Source organism: Dendropsophus ebraccatus, chromosome 9 (assembly GCF_027789765.1).
Source record: "Dendropsophus ebraccatus isolate aDenEbr1 chromosome 9, aDenEbr1.pat, whole genome shotgun sequence".
Classification (NCBI taxonomy): domain Eukaryota; kingdom Metazoa; phylum Chordata; class Amphibia; order Anura; family Hylidae; genus Dendropsophus; species Dendropsophus ebraccatus.
In genome coordinates, this window is record NC_091462.1 from 114,606,247 (window position 1) to 114,612,728 (window position 6,482).

At 43.9% G+C, this 6,482-nt stretch overlaps 1 long non-coding RNA gene across 2 annotated transcripts in view; it reads left to right on the top strand.

Moving 5' to 3' along the window:
• The window catches only part of LOC138801615 (uncharacterized), an 86,792-nt gene extending 80,789 nt beyond the window's left edge, over window positions 1-6,003 (top strand). Inside the window, exons 4-5 of one of the 2 annotated variants that reach the window (XR_011364640.1) lie at window positions 1,797-1,899; window positions 5,434-6,003. This is a non-coding gene — a long non-coding RNA (uncharacterized lncRNA). Of the gene's footprint in view, window positions 1-1,796; window positions 4,632-5,433 lie in introns of those variants that run through there. The other variant, XR_011364639.1, reaches the window with a different exon arrangement.
• Window positions 6,004-6,482: the final 479 nt, after the last annotated feature.

Here is a 6,482-nt window from a genome sequence, read left to right on the forward strand (position 1 = left end):
CGACCACCACACACACACACACACACACACTGACTGATGGACCCCGACCACCACCACACACTGACTGATGGATACCGACCACCACACACACACACACTGACTGATGGACCCCGACCACCAGCACACACTAACTGATGGACCCCGACCACCAGCACACACTGACTGATGGACCCCGACCACCAGCACACACACTGACTGATGGACCCCGACCACCAGCACACACTAACTGATGGACCCCGACCACCACACACACACACACACACTGACTGATGGACCCCGACCACCAGCACACACTAACTGATGGACCCCGACCACCACCACACACACACACACACACACTGACTGATGGACCCCGACCACCAGCACACACTAACTGATGGACCCCGACCACCACCACACACTGACTGATGGACCCCGACCACCAGCACACACTAACTGATGGACCCCGACCACCACACACACACTGACTGATGGACCCCGACCACCACCACACACTGACTGATGGATACCGACCACCACACACACACACACACACACACACACTGACTGATGGACCCCGACCACCAGCACACACTGACTGATGGACCCCGACCACCAGCACACACACTGACTGATGGACCCCGACCACCAGCACACACTAACTGATGGATACCGACCACCACACACACACACACACACACACTGACTGATGGACCCCGACCACCAGCACACACTAACTGATGGACCCCGACCACCACCACACACACACACACACACACTGACTGATGGACCCCGACCACCAGCACACACTAACTGATGGACCCCGACCACCACCACACACTGACTGATGGATACCGACCACCACACACACACACACACTGACTGATGGACCCCGACCACCACCACACACTGACTGATGGACCCCGACCACCACCACACACTGACTGATGGACCCCGACCACCACACACTGACTGATGGACCCACCACACACACTGACTGATGGACCCCAACCACCACACACTGACTGATGGACCCCAACCACCACACACTGACTGATGGACCCCAACCACCACACACTGACTGATGGACCCCAACCACCACACACTGACTGATGGACCCCAACCACCACACACTGACTGATGGTCACCGACCACCACACACACACGCACACACTGACTGATGGACCCCGACCACCACACACACACACACACACACTGACTGATAGGGTTAATTTTATAATTCTAATGTCTGTGAAATTCCTTTTTGCTTAAAACTTCTGATACATGGAGACAATAAGGAATTTTCTCATGATGAACTATGTCTCACAACTCCTAATCAGTGAAGGACATTCTCAGAAGAAACCTGACTGTTTGTTACATTTGGGCTCTGGGAATCATCCTTTATTATCAGTGCAAAGAATGTATTGTTCTAACCTTTTCACACAATATACCACCTTGACTGCGCAGAATAGGAAGCAGTTGACCATCTATGGATTTGACCAATGAGAGTGTGACATGTATGTGTCTTGTGACTTAAGACAACCCCTCCTGTGTTGAGAGTTTCCATACTTTATATGAATACACTACGCATGAGTAGTACCGCCCCATTTTCTGTCTATAAAAATTAACACACATCAATAAAGGGGGCGCTTCCCAAACTTACATTACTGATGCGTATATCAATATGTCTGTGTCCGTGATTTTAAGGTGTAAGCAGAACTGCAGCTGCTATATAGATATATTTGAAACCATCTTATACCTGGGTATTTGACTTTTCTCCATAGAGACGGGTCAACATCTAAATTTAACCTTAACAGTTTTGGCGCCCTTGGCAGGGACCCAGCCACTTGCAAACCAGAACGCAGAGAGATGGGATGTGGTGATTTATCCGTCATCGGACGCACAGATATATCTGGCCAGGTAAGAAAAACTTTTTTTCTTACGTACTATCTGTGCCTCAGGGGAGCGGATCTAATTAGATTTTCAGTCACCTGCATTCTCTATATGTCTATAATGCTGGGTCTAATTTGTTAGACAAAGAACTCTGTAACCCAGGATAGGACAAGGTTAAAGTGCTGCATTTCCATCGCAAACTGTTGTGTGATTGAGATAAGCTGTTGCTGTATTTATGCTGAATTAATGAAAGGGATTGCCGAATATGATCACTTCTACGTCCTTTCGGGGAGGCTGTGATTAATGCTTAACCCTTGTAATACAGCATAACATCGAGAACACCTGCAAGGTCACAGACAGTAGGCACATAACTTTTGGAATGAACGGGTTCCTGATAAGTGATCTCTGTCTCAAAAAGCTGGAACAATACTTGTATTGATCCCATTACTTATATTTGCCCTTTGGATTGGATATAAGGTGTACTGGAGTAGAGAGCAGGCCAAAAGACCTGTGAAATACCCCCTTGCCCCCTAGGAGGAATTAGCAACGAGGGACAGTAGGTTGCTATAAAGTGTCGCTATAGTGTGTCACTATAAGCGTCTGGGTCTATAGTAGCTGTGCTTGGCAAGACCTTAGGTTTAGGTCTCGTCAATATCTGAGGTGATACTAGTGGCTTTAACAAAAAAAAAAAAAAAAAAGATTTCACTAGTCCAAGCATCTGTAACGAGGCCTGTCAGTCAAAAGATAGGTTTAAGGATCCATACCAATGTTACTAACCATTACAAAAAAGGATCATGTGATATATTATTCTTATAAAAAGTTTGAAACCTTAGATGATGTATAGTATATACTTTGCTTTTATTTCTATGGTGGTTATTTTATGTATAATATGCGATGACCTCAATGAAACAAGAGACAATCCAAATATTATACCGGTAATGTGACTAGTCATTAGACCTGTGTGATCTAATCATAAAGATGTTTTCTAGGTACAAAAATGAAGTAAAAAGAAGTAGAAATTTTGAGAATCCGGTACTGAAGATTGTGAATTCACTAATTGGTTATTATAAGTGAATCTAATGGTTACATATTAAGTTACATTGTAGAGATGTTATTCCATTTATCTGTTATGCTGTTTTTGGTTTATGTGTCAATAAACTTTTTATTTAGCTTTTGCCATGAGAGGAGATTTGCTCACATCTAAACTTTTCCTTATAAGAAACTTTTTTTTTTTTTTTTTTTTAAAGTTAGTTGTGACTTTCCAAAACCCACATGATGCCGAAGTGGTAGAGTCCTTGTGATAGAGTCACGTCTGTTATATGCAGTGAAGAACTTATTGTCTAATCACTCAATGTCACAGGGAGACTGTAGGAGTGACAGGAGACTAGTTGGCTTCGAGGCGCAGGATAAGTTCTTTTAAGGCCATCCTACGGTAAAGGGACCTAGAGAAGGGGGCTACATCTGTAGTCAAGATTAGGGAAAAGACAATAAGGTTTGGTTATTTTGATAAAATCCGGAGAGGTATTTGTTATATATATATATATACACTCACCGGCCACTTTATTAGGTACACCATGCTAGTAACGGGTTGGACCCCCTTTTGCCTTCAGAACTGCCTCAATTCTTCGTGGCATAGATCCAACAAGGTGCTGGAAGCATTCCTCAAAGATTTTTGTCCATATTGACATGATGGCATCACACAGGTGCCGCAGATTTGTCGGCTGCACATCCATGATGCGAATCTCCCGTTCCACCACATCCCAAAGATGCTCTATTGGATTGAGATCTGGTGACTGTGGAGGCCATTTGAGTACAGTGAACTCATTGTCATGTTCAAGAAACCAGTCTGAGATGATTCTAGCTTTATGACATGGCGCATTATCCTGCTGAAAGTAGCCATCAGATGTTGGGTACATTGTGGTCATATAGGGATGGACATGGTCAGCAACAATACTCAGGTAGGCTGTGGTGTTGCAACAATGCTCAATTGGTACCAAGGGGCCCAAAGAGTGCCAAGAAAATATTCCCCACACCATGACACCACCACCACCACCAGCCTGAACCGTTGATACAAGGCAGGATGGATCCATGCTTTTATGTTGTTGACGCCAAATTCTGACCCTACCATCCGAATGTCGCAGCAGAAATCGAGACTCATCAGACCAGGCAACGTTTTTCCAATCTTCTACTGTCCAATTTCGATGAGCTTGTGCAAATTGTAGCCTCAGTTTCCTGTTCTTAGCTGAAAGGAGTGGCACCTGGTGTGGTCTTCTGCTGCTGTAGCCCATCTGCCTCAAAGTTGGACGTACTGTGCGTTCAGAGATGCTCTTCTGCCTACCTTGGTTGTAACGGTTGGCTATTTGAGTCACTGTTGCCTTTCTATCAGCTGGAACCAGTCTGCCCATTCTCCTCTGACCTCTGGCATCAACAAGGCATTTCCGCCCACAGAACTGCCGCTCACTGGATGTTTTTTCTTTTTCGGACCATTCACTGTAAACCCTAGAGATGGTTGTGCATGAAAATCCCAGTAGATCAGCAGTTTCTGAAATACTCAGACCAGCCCTTCTGGCACCAACAACCATGCCACGTTCAAAGGCCTCACATCACCTTTCTTCCCCATACTGATGCTCGGTTTGAACTGCAGGAGATTGTCTTGACCATGTCTACATGCCTAACTGCACTGAGTTGCCGCCATGTGATTGGCTGATTAGAAATTAAGTGGTAACGTGCAGTTGGACAGGTGTACCTAATAAAGTGGCCGGTGAGTGTATATATATATATATATATATATATATATATATATATATATATATATATGTATATATATATATATATATATATGTTGGTTTTGGTATTGATAATAAGCTTTTATTTGTTTAGTTGTAACTAAGCTGTATATTGATGCATACTGTACAGACTCACCCATTGTTTAGTATTTTCTTTCTGTTATTGCAGATCCACCTACCACATCTGCTGAAAGGTTGTTCCACCATCTATAACTTTTAATAAAATATTTAGTACTATTTTTATCTATCCTATGGTGAGGCCCATAAACTAATGGGAATCCTTCAGGGTCTCTTCCAAGTGGTCTTATGCATGATGCTGGTCTGTTTGTCAGTAAAAGTGTTTGGGGGGCATTTATTAAGTCCGGCGTATTAAGCTCCGGCGCTACGGAGATTTATGTAGAGGCGAACTGCCTCTACATAAATCCCGTGCGCACCGCCGAAAACCTACGCCAGCTGAGTACTGGAGTAGGTTTTCGGCGTATATTTGGGCGGAACGGATGGTAAATCGCGCGGACTCTGAGTCCGCGCCCTCCACACGCCCCCCTGGCGTACTTAGCGGAAAGTGCTGATTTGCGAATATTTTATTGGCAGATCGGCCATTTGCGTATAAAAAAATACGCAAATCGGCACTTTCTGCCGAAAATCATCCGTTCGCAGGATGATACATGTGGCCCTTTATGTGTATTCTCTCTCGTATAAAACCTTGACAAACGTTACTATTTTTTCTTTCTCTTATCGGTTCTCTTGAATCTGTGCCGCCTGGACATTTCTGGAGGTTGGATGCTGTACTAGTACTCGGAGGATGAGTTCACCAGTGATTCCCTTGATCAACCTGCGGCTGTGGGTAGAGTCCTTAAAACCTCTGGCTACGACCCAACCACCAGTGATGACCCACGTCCATACTCCACGGTTGTCAAATGGGGGATTGATAGGGTTAATTTTATGATTCTAATGTCTGTGAAATTCCTTTTTGCTTAAAACTTCTGATATATGGAGACAATAAGGAATTTTCTCATGATGAACTATGTCTCACAACTCCTAATCAGTGAAGGACATTCTCAGAAGAAACCTGACTGTTTGTTACATTTGGGCTCTGGGAATCATCCTTTATTATCAGTGCAAAGAATGTATTGTTCTAACCTTTTCACACAATATACCACCTTGACTGCGCAGAATAAGAAGCAGTTGACATCTATGGATTTGACCTATCAGAGTGTGACATGTATGTGTCTTGTGACTTAAAACCCCTCCTGTGTTGAGAGTTTACATACTTTATATGAATACACTACGCATGAGTAGTACCACCCCATTTTCTGTATATAAAAGTTAACACACATCAATAAAGGGGGCGTTTCCCAAACTTACATTACTGATGCGTACATCAATATGTCTGTGTCCGTGATTTTAAGGTGTAAACAGAACTGCAGCTGTTATATAGATATATTTGAAACCATCTTATACCTGGGTATTTGACTTTTCTCCATAGAGACGGGTCAACATCAAAATTTAGAGTGAAAACAGGTGGGTGTGTACTCGAGTGCTGTCTGTGTGAACTAGCTGCGTACTAAAGACAGATGGGATCACCTGAATATCCCAATAGTAATACAAACAAAAAACAAAGTAATTGTACCTGTTCCGCGCATTTGATATATAGAATGTGCAATAGACTGTTGAAAAAGCCCTACACTATGGCCGTATAACCAGTACTAACCTCCAGATACACGTTCTATCCAGGTTGAGGTTTGTCAGGTAATCCACTGCATGTATCCCCTCTGGGATAGTGTGAAAAGAAGCTAGCAATCCTCACTCCAGGTTGTGGTGTAG